This window comes from Orcinus orca, chromosome 20 (assembly GCF_937001465.1).
Source record: "Orcinus orca chromosome 20, mOrcOrc1.1, whole genome shotgun sequence".
Lineage (NCBI taxonomy): Eukaryota > Metazoa > Chordata > Mammalia > Artiodactyla > Delphinidae > Orcinus > Orcinus orca.
Window position 1 is genome coordinate 8,853,204 of NC_064578.1, and position 14,648 is coordinate 8,867,851.

The 14,648-nt window shown below is 48.6% G+C and overlaps 1 long non-coding RNA gene across 1 annotated transcript in view; it reads left to right on the forward strand.

Moving 5' to 3' along the window:
- Positions 1-7,498: 7,498 nt before the first annotated feature.
- The window catches only part of LOC125962754 (uncharacterized), an 87,861-nt gene continuing 80,711 nt past the window's right edge, over positions 7,499-14,648 (forward strand). Inside the window, exon 1 of the long non-coding RNA XR_007474459.1 lies at positions 7,499-11,002. This is a non-coding gene — a long non-coding RNA (uncharacterized LOC125962754). The remainder of the gene's footprint in view (positions 11,003-14,648) is intronic.

Below are 14,648 nucleotides of genomic sequence, written 5' to 3' on the forward strand. Positions count from 1 at the left end.
GGTTGATTTGCAATGTTGTGTTAGTTTCAGGTGTACAGCAAAGTGATTCAGGTATACATATATATATTCTTTTTCAGATTCTTTTCCATTATAGGTTATTATAAGGTATTGAACATAGTTCCCTGTGCTATACAGGAGGTCCTTGTTGCTTATCTATTTATATACAGTAGTGTGCATCTGTTAATCCCAAATTCCTAATTTATCCCTCCCCTTTCCTCCTTCCCCCGTAAGTTTGTTTTCTCTGTCTGTGAGGCTCTTTCTGTTTTGTAAATAAGCTCATTTGTATCATTTTTTAGATTTCACATCTAAGTGACAACATGTATTTGTCTTTCTCTGTCCGACTTCACTTAGTATGATATTCCCTGGGTCTATCCAAGTTGCTGCAAATGGCATTATTTCATTCTTTTATGGCTGAGTAATATTCCATTGTGTATATGTACCACATCTTCTTTATCCATTCATCTGCTGATGGACATTTAGGTTGCTTCCATGTCTTGGCTGTTGTAAACAGCACTGCTAGGAACATTGGGGTGCGTGTACCTTTTCGAATTAGAGTTTTCGTCTTTCTGGATATATGCCCAGGAGGGGGATTGCTGGATCTTATGGTAGCTCTATTTTTAGTTTTTTGAGGAATCTCCGTACTGTTCTCCATAGTGGCTGCACCAATTTACATTCCCACCAGCAGTGCAAGAGGGTTCCCTATTCTCCACACCCTCTCCAGCATTTATTATTTAGTAGACTTCCTGCCATGGCCATTCTGACTGGTGTGAGGGGATCCCCGGGGCTAGTGCTGGCTCACGGGTGGGTGGAGTCAAGGTGGAGAAGTCTCTAGGGCTGTTGCCCATCCACTGGCAGGTGAAGCTTGTTCCTGGAGTCTGGCCGCAGGGCCCCAGGGATCCAGAGCTGGTTTCAGATGGTTGGCTGCGGGGAGTCGGTTCCTGCAGGGTCGTAGTTTTCTTGAGTCTGGTGTCTGCCCGTGGTGGGTGAGGCTGGTCTAGAGGCTACCGAAGGCTCCCTGGAGGGAAGAGCCGGTGCCTGCCCACTGGGTCTTGGCCCTCAGGGGGGCAGGGTCCTGTCTAGGGGGCGTGTCTAGAGGCAGCTGTGGGCTCTTTAGTCTTTAGGCAGCCTGTCTGCTAGCTGGTGGGGCTGTGTTCCCACCCAGTTAGTTGTCTGCCTTGAGCTGTCCCAGCCCTGGAGCCTATAGGCTGTTGGGTGTGGCCAGGTCTTGGCGCTAACGAGCTAGAGGGTGGATTTCAAGATGGCAGCCTCCAGCATCCGTGACCGTGCTGCTGAGTGCTCCAAAATACATCTGCTAGCAGTGTCCTCGTCCCCAGGGCGAGCTGCAGCTGCCCCCGGCCTCTCCAGGAGACTCTCCAAGACTAGCAGGTAGGTCTGGCTCAGGCTCCTGTCAAATGACTGCTTCTGCCCTGGGTCCTGGTGCGCGTGAGGTTTTGTGTGGCCCTTTAAGAGCGAAGTCTCTATTTCCCCCAGTCCTGCGGGGCTCCCGCAGTTAAGGCCCGCTGGCCTTCAAAGCCCAATGCTGTGCGGGCTTTTCTTTTCGGTTCTGGACCCCTAGGCTGGGGAACCTGACGTGAAGCTCAGCGCTCTTGCTCCCGTGGGAGAGCCTCTGCCGTATAATCACTCTCCAGTTGGTGGGTCGCCCACCTGGAGGGGATGGGACTTGATTATATCGCAAATCTGTCCCACCTGCCCGTCTCCTTGCGGTTCCTTCTTTGTCTTTAGCGGTTGAAGAGCTTTCCTGACAGGTTCCAGTCCTTTTCCTCCATGGTTGTTCTGCAGATAGTTGTGATTTTGGGGTGCTCAAGAGAGGAGGTGAGCTCACGGGCTGTCTACTCTGCCGTCTTGGCTGCCGTCCTCAACCGAGCCATTTCTGGAATGTTCTTTTGTGTTTGTGGCCCCAGTTCTCTGACGTAACGCAGAGGGAATGCTCACTTCCAGCTGTATTTCTTAATGGGTTTCCAAAGGGTTTTTTGGTGGTGGTGGTTGTTGTTTTTGCCAGAGAGTGAAATCTGTGCCGTACTCTTAGGAATGGTCCACATGTGTGTGTGTGTTGGGGGGCGCAGTTGTATCTATACAAAGGCGTTTGTATAAATGCACGGAAGGTTGTGAGGTGGGTTTTTGTGGGAGCGTGTGGATTAAACCATGTGAGCACGGAGTGTGTGTGGGGTTATTTACATGGGGTTGGGTTGTTTCACGTAAAGACGTGTGAGAATGGGTCTGTGGGCAGCTGTCAGTGAGGTAATTTGTCTCTACGGGGCACTGGTGTGTCCGCCTGGATAGATATTTCAGTAGGTGGGGAGGTGTCCTTTCAAAATTAAGCAAGCTTGGCTTCCTTCTCTAGTGGAGGGTGATAAAAAGGACTTCTCAGAGAAGGTTGTGTAGCTCCTCTCTACTTCCAAACCAAGCTTGTTCACCAGGATGGACTTTCCGGGGAATCGTTGGCAGGCTATAAAGTCCAAGGGGGGCATGAATGCATTAAAACAAAACAAAACAAAACAAAAAACAGCTATTCAGAGTTTACTACGTGGCTGGTATTACACCAGGCGCTTTTCATTATTGACCTCACTTGTGCTTCCCGATAACTTTATCAGGTAGGAACCTTTATTATCCCTCCATAGAGTTGACAAATGGAAATAGCTAGTAGGTGGTAGAGAGGGGATTTGGATGTACAGTGTTGAGCGTTAGAACCCAACGCCGTCCCAAGGCAGCCTCCTCAAGTATGGGGACAGATAAGGCACCCGTATCACTCAGCCAGTTTTGCAGTGGATATAACTTGCTCCGTTGCCGCTAGAGACAGGGGCTAATTCTGTGAGCATCACAACCACTCCTGGAAGGAACGCTGGTGCAGAGATCGGGGGACATGGGTGACTTTTGGACGCTCAGCTCGGCTCCCATGCCACTTTCCCGCAGTCCGTCCGTGCGCTCACTTGTTGACCAGTCCCGCACTGCCCTCTGGCTTTGCCTGGGCTTCAGCGTTCCAGTTCTCTAGGCCACCTTTTCAATATTTGACGATGATGTCTCACTGATGAATCCCCAACCCTTGGAGACCAGCAAGATCACCCTGGGAGCTTCTTGAGAAGGCGGTCGGTCCGGAGTCACACTCGCAGAAATTAGAATTCAGAGCGTCCGGGGAGGAGCCTGGAGCTTGCCTTTTTCGCACGCCGCCTTCCCCACGTGACTCTGATATGGGGGTCCGAGGACCTTATCTTCAGAAGAACTGCTCTCCAACTTTTCCATGTATGTAGCTTAAGAATCCTCCTCTCTGCACCTAAGAGAGTGCTGGAAAAGGAAGCCACGATTCCAGGTCTGAGGTTACACGTGGCTGAGCAGTGTCCCAAACGGACCTTAAAACGGGGGCCAGTATATTCCTCTGAAGTTCAGTCTGCAGTGCCAGGCAGTATTTCTTTAAAAGCTGTTGGGGAGAGGCGCAGACAAATGCCCCTGTGAAGCCAGGCATCCCTCAAGGAATTTAAATGGGTCAGGAACTCTTAAAGAATTTAAATGAGCATGAACTAGGTAGAGAGGGTTTTCTGGGCCAGTATGCAAGCCAAATAGTAAATAACTATTTTCAGCGCCGAGTTCCGTTGGCAAATTTGCATATACATGTGATGCCGTGCGTTTCTATTTTTACCATGTAAATGTGCAGTCTGTAAAGAGAGCCCTGTGCCCCGATGGAAATCCAGGCTGGGGCTGTTGGCTGGGAAGAGCTGTTTTCAGTCTGGCTGGACCTAGCATTCTGTATTTTAACGAGTCCAGATGAGAGCTGAGAGATGCGCAAAGAAGAGAGAGGGCACATGGTGAGGTTTCTTGAGCCCTTGTAGAGCCGACATCTCCCGTGCAGCAAAACGCTCATGTCTGAAACACGGAAGTTAAAGCGGAAAGTCAGACGGCTTGCTGTGACACCAGCCTCGCATGGTTTAAAACTACTTCCCGCTCTGTTTTTAAAAACCCACCCCAATTTTATTATGACTTTGTTACGATTATTGATTATCATGATTACTGTCCAAGTGTAGGTATAGTATTGGCATACATCTGCAGAACTAGAAAAGCTCCCTGCTTTTCTCCTTGGTGTCTTTTGATTGTAGAGGACTGAGATAAGCCAGATGGAAGGGTTACTGGCAAATCTGTTGATGCTCTAACTTTGGCCCAGCACGTGGTCGCCCCTCGGGTATTTGTAGGCAATACAAATACCTGACCCTGTAGGAGGGTCCTACCCAATAGGACCCTCCAAGGGGCGACTTTGTGGAGTGAACTTGACATTCCCCTTTGGATCCTGACACATTGGAACGTAGTGTATCTTTTCACTGTTTTCTTGCTGCGAGAACGCATATTAAGGAAAGGTCTTGCAGAAGGAAGGCAGCTTTGCCTCAGTCCCGAGGAAGATGGCGGTCGTTGGCAATGGTTTGCTTACCTTCTGCTCACAGGCTCAAAGACTGCTAAAGGGTCCGTGATGCTTTGCTGACTTACCACTTATGCTGGCGGTTTCTAGCCCTTGTTTGCCACAAATGTCAGGAGACTAACTTCATTAAAAAGAACCAATGGGAATTCCCTGGTGGTTAGGACTCCGTGTTTCCACTGCAGGGGGCATGGGTTCGATCCCTGGGCCTGGTTGGGAGCTAAGATCCTGCAAACCACTTGGAGTGGCCGGAAAAAAAAAAAGAGAGAAAAGGAAAAAGAAAAGAACCTATAATTGAGGAACACGGGACGTATAAATTGGTCCTAAAAGGACCTTCCTTCCCTCCAATACCACTACCTCTGCGCCCCTTCTTTATTTATTTATTTTTTTGGCAAATTATTGTTTCATTTAAATGGAAGATGGGCAAAGTGGAGGTTCCAGCTACCTCCGTGTGCAAGAGCTGAGCACTTCTGTTTGAGGAGAGGGTCAAACAGCTTGATGAAATTTCAGCTGTGGTTGCCCAAGTCTTCCAAAGGCAGGATGAGTGCCCAGGGCAGAGAGAATCTGGAAGTTTGGTATCGCCTGTGCTGGGTTCTCCCACGCTTTCATTTTCAGAATATTAGTTCCTTTGTCAGGTCTAACCCTGAGTCAGTAATGATTGCTTAGCAATTGGTTATGGCATGTTACAATATTTGGTCAATTTTCAGAAACTACCTGATTGTCATGACATAGCTTCGAGGATGTGCAAAGTGTTTTCTCAAAAAATATTTTAAAGCACTTTTAAAAAAAAGTTTGCGTTTCCCTTTCTCTTAGTAATTGAAAGAACATAAAAGTGAACTGAAGGAGATGTTTATCAGGCCTTGGGGCCATAAGTTAAGCCTTTGGGGTCTTCTTACAACATAAAGATATATGTTTATGCTACTCCAGAGTAAGGAGAATTTTTACTAGTTTCAAAGAACTCTTGAAAAGAATATACTGTAAACTTTTGCCAAAGCTGCAGCATCTTTGAAATAACTTACTGTGAACTGTGAGGAAATTTCTTGTGTGTAATACGTTATGACTTGCTCCTCTAGAAAGGTGGTTTCCTTTGCCATCATTGAATTGAAAAGAATTACTGTTCATTATCTTGCGAAACCGTATGTGTCCATCCATCCATCCATCTATCCATTTACTCATTCACAATGCCTATCACTCTGCGGATTAGCAGAGATACAGAGGTGAATCTGAAACATTCCCTATTTCCTGTCCTCATGGAGCTTAGGGTCTAGTACAATAGACCCTTGGCTTCTGGAGATTTAACAGTTTCTGAGAAACCCAAAGCTTTGTGACTTTATCACCTGTCATTTTGCTACTGCATGGATGTGAGTGGATTTACATGGTGTCCTCAGTGAAACTAATGAGGAAGGAGGGATCTTTGAACCAATGGGTGAGCATAGCTGACAGCCCGGCACCCACCCGGAGATCAACTTTGTGGTTTTGCAACCATAATCATTCTCATAAGAGGATAAAACACTGTTTTCGGGGGTACAAGAAACTCCCAAAGAAAACCCTCTGCTAACGCTATTTATGGAGCTAAATACTTCCTGCTTCCCAATCGGCAGCAGTGTTTTTGCCTCTTCAGATGCCATTCCTGCAGGTCAGAAGCAGCATCTGTCATCCTTTCTTGTTGGAGTATCTTCATCCCAGTATTCCAAGAGGCGACTGACGGTTGTGCCTTTTTTTTTTTTAACCTATTTTACCATGAGGCCCCAAACACTGGGACCCCTGTTGGCTTCTTCCACGTTAAAGTGTCATGGTGTGACACTACAGATTAGCATCCTCGGGGTGGTCCTTGCTATCCACAGACAGAAACGCAAGGATCTGTAATTAACACGATAGGGGAGAGCTTGTGTCTTAGGTGTAAAGGACTGCAATGGATTTCCCCCCAGAATTTCTTCTACGAGTGAGCTCTCTGATTGTGCTTAAGATGGGATTCGAGATACAGACAATCGGTTTACAGAACTCTTTTCAAGAACACGACTGACTGCATAAAGCAAGGGTTGCCTTGAAGATACAGTACTCAGTGCCCTGTGGCTCTCTCTTTTATGTGTTATAACCTCTGACCTCTTGTATTAAAGCATAGGTTGTCGTTTCTAACCCCTTCCTCCCCCTCCGTTTCTCATCATCCCTCTTTACTTTGGGATCAGCAACAACATTTACCTCATAGCCTTCACTCGCTCGCCCCCATTGCTTTCTCTCCATTGCGTTTATGCATTTGACTCTATTAAATGTCCAGTCCCTAGAAGTAGAGCGTGAGATAGTGATTCCTGTGGGGCGGGGGGGAGTGAGAGACAGGGATGGTGCAGGCAGAGACTTGCATCTCGCTGAAGTCTGGGCTCTGGGGTGGTCCCCCTGGGCAGTCAGCCAATGACTGCCGGCCGCCCCCAAGGGCAGGGCGTAACCCGCAGGCATTTTTAGACGCTGAGGCTTCTGATGGCCGAGGCCAGCTCTCAGGAGGAGCCGGTGGAGGGCTGAGAGCTGTGGACGGTAAGGGTTGGGTGCACCAGCGTGGTACCTAGGACCTGAGCACGGCGTCCACAGCATCACTGCTCCCACCCTTTCCAAACCTCCTGGAGAATCATCAGGCTCATGACCTTCCCCCATAAAACTTTCGTGTTCTCTCAAGCACCCCTTGATTCAGGGGAATTAAGAACTCCTCTTTCTTCTTGATTTCAGTCTATTGTGTTTATTTTCATCCATTACGTCGTTCATAGCCACGGACTCTTCCCAGCTGCACGGCACATCGCAACGATGTTCTGTGGGCTGCTTCAGGAGCCTTCATGCTATTTCTGTCAACTCCATTCAAAGCTCATTTGTAAGAGAGGGACTTCCTGTTCATTATTTCTGTTCCTGTGCGTCGGGAGGATTTATTGTGAAAATTCGCATTACTGTGATCCGTTATTACCCATAAATCACCTCGGCCTTTCCTGATGGCACTAATCCTTCTCCCAGCTGGCTCTGCTCCCTGGGCCGTCACCTCCGTCACACCTTGTAGTGGGGACTGCATCTCTCTAGCTGTCCTCTGGCCCTATCCCTCCCCATGTGGTGAGGACTCCAAGGGGCCACTGAGACGGGGCCACCCAGATACCCCTTGTGGACTATTCTCTGGGTAGCCAGGAACATGGGGTCCCTCCTGCTTGCCTCTGCGTCCTCTGTAGCCTCTTCCCCAGGTCAGGGCTCCTAAGAACTGGCCAAACCTGGGCTGATGGGTGGCCATCAGGAAAGGATATTATAGACAGAGCTGACTATATAGACCGGAGTATGGACACGTATGCTAGGTTGAATAGTGTCCCCCCAAATCCATGTCCACCTGGAAACCCAGAGTACGACCTTATTTAGAAATAGAGCCTTTGCAGATATAATTAGTTAAGTCAAAAATGAGGTCTTGGGCTTCCCTGGTGGCACAGTGGTTGGGAGTCCGCCTGCCGATGCAGGGGACGCGGGTTCGTGCCCCGGTCCGGGAGGATCCCGCATGCCATGGAGCAGCTGGGCCTGTGGGCCATGACTGCTGGGCCTGCACGTTTGGAGCCTGTGCTCCGCAACGGGAGAGGCCACAGCAGTGAGAGGCCCGCGTACCGCAAAAAAAAAAAAAAAAAAAAAAAAAAGGGGGGGAGAGGAGAGGAAGCCACCCCAGAGAAATGAAACTCAGTCTTCAAGGGGGCTCCAGTCTGCGGTATGAGTGCCCATACACCGGGTGCTGTGCTGTTAGGAGAGAAACAGAATGTGCTCCTTGCCCTCAAGGGCCTCATGGTCCAGTCCAGTCAGGTCACACCCAATCCTCTGATGTTCCTCTCTCCGCCCCTGCACCTGTGACCCAGGGACCCACCTGCAGACGGCACCTCGTGCTGTCCCCATCTGAGCTCACCCTTTCTTCGCCTGGCCCCATGTCCCATCCCCCTCAGCTACTCAGGAAAGAGATCCACGGAGAATGTGGTCACGGGAGGAACACGGGACAGAATGGACGGGGAGCCACCAACCTTTCTGTGTTCCTTCACGGAGCGTGGAACCCCTTTAGACATCAGCCCCGTTTGCTCCTTGCCCCAGGTTGCTGTTGCTGTCATTCCCACCTCCCATAAGAGGGCAGTGAAGCTCAGGGAGGCCACGGTGACACAGCCAGAAACAAATGGAAGGGTGACTGGCATCCAGGGGTGTCCGTGGAGTTGGGAGGAGGGAGCTGAATCAGTATTCTACCCCTTTTTTGCCAGCACGGCTGGAGAGGAGTCATCTGACTCTGCTAAGCCCCTGGTTCATGTCTATAACATGTTAATAACAGCGTGACCTCCCTGGGAGTGGGAGGTGAGAGCTGAATGATAAAATATATTCAGAAGGCTCAACCCGTTCCTGGGAAAATGGGAAGCAAACATGTATTTGGGAGGCGGTGCAGGACTTGAAATTCTGTGTTCCTCCTGCTTGAGCAAACAGGTTTTCTGTTGTCCGTTCTCTGCCATCCCTTCCCCAGGCACAGGGCACCTCATCAACTTACAGTTTAATAGACCCTTCCAGAAGGCTGTGTCTTCACCCCGAGATCCAGGGCCGGGCCAGGGCAGCTCTTGGGGGTGGGCAGGAAGGCAGGAGCCCACTCCAGGTCGCTGGCAGGGTGGGTCCTTGGTGGGGCAGCTCCACAGGCTTCCTGAGTTCGCAAATAGCACACGCTAAGAGCGAGGCTGGGTTTCTGGAACTGTGAGTCCCTCTTACCCAGGAAACCCCGAACTGCGGCTCAATGAGGCTCTAAGCAACTCTTGTGCTTTCAGACACGGGAAAAGGGTGCTTTCAGCAGGCGTCTTACTTCCAAAGGCTTCATCTTAAAGGCCAGGGCCTCTTAGTTCTGAACACAAGAGAGAAACACAGTGCTTGGGTGAAGGGAGGATTGGATTGTTAAGCCAGCTGCAGAATTTGCAGGAGGGAAAAAAAATCTTGGAAAGAGATTTGGTCTGTTTTCCTCTCTACACCAACAAGGCACAAGGATTTGACTCCCCGAAGGAACAGTACTCTGATTTTGAGACTTGCAATTTTTAAGCATGATATTTATTTTCATTCAAGTAATGGAAGAGTCATAAATATGCAGCTTCAGAGGATCCAGAACTAAAGACCCACTTTCCCCTTGAAAGGTCCCCACTAACCCCTGCCTGCCTGCGGCAGTGGAAGCTGTCATCTGGTCCCCAGTTCCCACTGCTGTCTCTGAACTTGGGACATATCAGGACCTGGATCACCCAATCCAGTCCTCATTTGCACTAAGTTCTGTGGAAAAGAAAGGAAAAAAAAACGTTTATTTACTTAGTGCAGCAGTTTTCTTACGTTTGCAAATGGAGGAATCACTGGGAGGCACTAGTAAAAATGCAGATTTCCAGGCACAGTCCCAGAGATTCGAATTCAGTTGTGCTGGGTAGAGCCTGGCAAGCTGCATTCTTTACAAATGCCCCTTCCCCATCCCACCTCCAGATGATTCTTAAGTTTGCTGTCCCCAGGGCCACACTTAGCACCTACTAAAGACCAGACGCTCCACAAGATACTTCTTCTAGCTCCCAAATTATTGATTTCAGGAATTGTTGTGTTTATATCCATAAAGTCTTATTACAAAATAGTCGTCTCTGATTTTACAGATGGAGAAGTTAAAGCTCAGGGATTCGGTAACTCCCTCCCCCCCACACAGGGAGGAAGTTGTATGTTCACTAGTGTCTCTACAGTTCCTAAAGCCACACGCTATTTCATCTCCTTGAAAAATAGAGGTGCCTCTTTCCCCACCTGTCAGTAGATATGGCAGTAAGTGCTTTAGTAAGAGTAGGTGCTAATAAGAGTAGATACTAATCGCAGAGGGTTAAATAAGGTAATATTAGGTTTAACCATATGAAATAGTTGACATTCAACCATTAATAACCTACAAAAGCAGCAGTTTCAATTATGGGTCTAATAATTGTAAAGTGCTGGGCAGAGTACCTGGCATAAAGTAATAGCTCAGTAAATATCTAGTATTATTAGAAACTGTTGTGGGTAGAACTGTGTTCCCCAAAAGATAGGTTGACATCCTAGTCTCTGGTACCTGTGAATGTGACCTCATTTGGAAATAGTCTTTGAAGATGTAATTAGTTAAGTCACAATGAGGTCATACTGGATTAGAGTGGACCCTCGATGCAATGGTTGGTGACCGTATAAGGAGAGAGACTTAGATACACAGACACCCAGAGGGGAGACAGCCATGTGACTACAGGAGCAGAAATTGAAATGACGTAGCTACAAGCCGAGGAAGCCAAGGATTTCCAATAACCACCAGAAGCTAGAAGAGACATGAAAGATGAATCCCCTAGAGCTTTCGAAGGGAAATGGCCCTGCCAACACCCTGATTTCACACTAGTGGCCTCCAGAACTGTGGGAGAATCAATTCTTATTGTTTGAAGCCCCCAAGTCCATGGCCATTTGTCACAGTAGCCCAAGGAGACTAACACGGAAGCTTCATCCCTCTCGTCGCCTTTGTGGTCACCACCACTACCCCATTCATCACCATCATCTTCTAGAGGACAAGACAGGGCAGCAGACTCAGATCCTAGAACGGTGAGCTCTGATGGGTGCTGGAGGAGTTCCTCAGTGGCATTCCCATCTTCTACTTAGACCCCCCCAACCCAAACAGCTTTGACTTCCACCCAGATTTTTAAAAGATCCTTTTGTGATACACACAACACATTTGTGCTTTTTGATGCTTTCCCAAGCTCCCTCCAGCTTGTGTAATGTAGACTTCTCCCCAGGGAAATGTTCAAGAGACAGAGAGACGGAAAAATGGTAGCCGCAGAACCCTGGGTAAACATGAGCTCCCTTCATAACCTTCCTTTCTTGGATGACAAATCTGTGGCGGGGCCCCCAAATCCCAAGGAGGCCCACTTCAAACATTTATTTGGATCATTCTGAAGGGTCGAGGACCTACTATATAAAGAGTCCCCTAATGTACACTGTTCAAACAGACTTCACTGGCACAGAAATTCCAAAATGGAGTCTGTGGTCCATTTCATATTTATTTTCCAATCAAGACAGGGTTTCCAGTGACCTTTGTTTCAGTTTTTGGACAGAAGAGACACTTCATCATGGTTCCCCTCTTCTTCTCTCCTCTCACCAAAAATGGAAATACAAAATCATGATGCTCTAAATGCTGTCCGTTTAGTGCTGAGATTTTCCAAATAAAAGAGCAGAAACAGAAGCCATGATTGACAGTGGGGCAGAATATTTAAAATCTGAATTGTCCAAGACAATCTGCTTAGGAGCGGCCCCTCTGGACTCAGTCTTTACATTTGGGTCCCATCTCATGGGGTCTGTGAGTTTGGGCGAGTCATTTCACCTGCCTGTGTCTCAGTTTACTCATCTTTATGAAGTCAGTGCTATTATATCAGTCACATTTAGAGTCTGAGTATTCAATGAATAATGAACAGAAAGTTTCGTAGAGTGACACGTCACGGAAATTCTCAATAGTAACTATTACTATTATTTTTTTTTTTATCTGTAGAGAGGAAGGTCTTTACTTTGCCCTTTCTATATTTCAGAAACTTGTAAACTTCCTACCGGTGTCATAGGCATTATTTTGCAGCTCAGAGGGTTTAAGCAACATACCCAAAGTCACATAGCTACTCATCTCCTGAATTGAAATTTAAACCTGGCGGAATTTAACCGGAATTTAATTTAAACTTGAATTTAATTTAAACTTGAATTTAAACCTGGCTGGACCCCAAAGTCCATATTCCTTCCTCTATACCATGTTAGACTGTCCAGAGGATTTTCACTCAAAATGAAGTTCCCCTCATACGAACATGACCCATGACCTTAACCCTTGGCACTGAGCCTGCGAAGGTTATAGCCTTCTGACCACCTTGGTCTGGCAGAGAGAAGGAGACAAAGGGACAAAATAATCTCATCCAAGTTTAGACCTCTGATTGGGCTTTGGCAGAGGTCAGTCAACCAAGGCCAGGTGTCAGGAGCTGGTGAGAGAACACCAAGACCAAAAGACCAGGGATGCAAATGGACATTCTGAACACGACGGAAGGAACTGGGTCAAAGTGGAGGGCAGCAGGCAAAGAAGACAGGGCAGTGGTGACAAAATAGTCAGGACTCATCTCCTTATAGGACTGTGGGGGATTGGAGTGTTAAAGGAACGTGGTTGAGGGAAGATGAATGGATGCAGACGAATGAATGAAGCAGTGAATGAATGAATGATGGCTTTAACCCAGAGTGTCGGCTATCGGTGTGCTTTGAGGTCTTCCCTGAAGGCCAGAACCCTTCCCAGGTCTACCCCAACCCCAGGGAGTTCAGAGGTGGGTGGGGCCGCTGCGTCGCTAATGAAAGCTGCCCTACTTGGGGCCCCGCGTGGGGCGATGCTGTGGTCTTGTTCATAGCGCATCCGTATCCGTATCCGCGCGCAGAGATGAAAGCTCCCGCCGCCCCTTCGCTGAGGCATCTGGCCCCGGGAGCTGCACGCATGGGGCCCAGAACCAGGCTGTGCTCCCCCTTCTTGAGTCTGTTACTCTTGGGCCAGGACTAAAGGGGGCTTAGGTTTCTGCACGTTTCATGTGGCGTCTTTCAAAATTGAAATCCACTTGAAGTGGTTTGGGTTTTTCTCCTCCCCGCCTGGTGTTTGCTGTAGTGAAATACCTTCAAACACAGGCAGCGCTGATCCGCGCCTGTCCCTGAGCGTGTTCAGAGGAACCCGGGGACCCACATCAAGCCACCTTTTCCATCAGAGACGCCCCGGCTGGGGCCCCGCCTGCTGCGCGCTCTGGCAAAGGTTTTCTTTTACCCGCCCTCTCCCCCTCCACCACTGGCTCACATGTGCTGCTTCTCTGGGAAAACAAACCATGCTTATTTCTCTGAAGGACTTATTGGGAGAATTTGGAAGGCCACAGGAGGGTCTCATATCCGGTCTGGACCCCCATTTTGCTCTTTGAGTCTGTGGGGAAGGCAGAGGGCAGGTGAAGGGGACCCTCACCCTTCACGCTGCTGTTCCGTCCTCCCCTGGCACTGCTGGGCATCTTTTATGTTTCTGCGTCTTCCACTAAACTCCTTATTCCCCCATTTATAACATCTTTGAAAGAAAACATTTAGTCCTGTTGGCTAAAGAGGCAAGAAAGCTGGATCAGTGCCCCAAGTCAGAGCCCACCGACACATCCTGCCCCGTTCCAGTACGTATGTTAGAGCAAGGTTTCTACCTGAGCCATGGAGATGTGTATTGATGGTCCTTTGTCAATATCAACAGACCTGTCATGGGAGAGAAAATAGCCAATCGAGGACCCATGGATATTATTTTAATTTTTTAATTACCAGGGCCTGTGACCGTTGACTCGTAAGTACATAATTATCGAGGTCGGGGCAGCTTGGGAGACTGGGTCATTCAACGCAATCTCTCTGTTGCAGCTAAAGGAATTCCAGCCCAAAAGTTTTATGTGACTTAGCTGAGGAGGTCACGGGGCACTTGTTGTGCTGCCCTGAATGGCCTTATTTGTATTATGAGATTTAAAGGTATTTGCGTACATGAGGAGACTTGGTAATTTTAACAGGACCCTGTGGAGGTTATGGGCCCTTTGAGGTCTGCGTTCCCCTTTTCGTAAATGGAGAAGCAGGGATCTGGGTCTCTGATGTGGTTCACACTTACAAGCTTTGGCAGTGTCGTTTGTACCCAAATCAGGGGGCAGTGGCCTCCCAAGACACGCTGTTTGGACCTCTCAGTAGATTACAGCAGAAACGGAGGTGTCCTTCCCAGCCTGTGCGTCAGCCCACACAGACCAGGGCCAGTGGGGACGCTCTCCATCCTTCTCCTGCCTACAGTCACCAGTGCATTTATTTCTTGAGAAATGACTGGGCCAGAAAGCCACTGCATCTAGATTTGAGATTGTACCGGAAGCAACTGAGTCCTGCCTGAGGCGAGAACGGGCTAGGGCAAAACCTCTCCTGAGTGGCTTGTCTGCGAAACAGAAAACAGGAGTGATGGTGTCTTCCAGCCCCCATGCTTTCAGATGGGGAAACTGAGACCCAGAGATGAGACTCAGAACAGAGTCAGGACTCCCAGCTCTTGGCCTGTTTTCTCCTCTGTGCCCTTGGCCACTTCTCTTAGCTGCAAGGCCTGCTGTGAAGCTTGGGCTTCCAAGAAGTGTGTCTCACATGTCCCCCTGCTCACTCAAGCCAGGAAGGAGAAAAGGCCCTTGCAGCCCCCAGGCCAGCACAC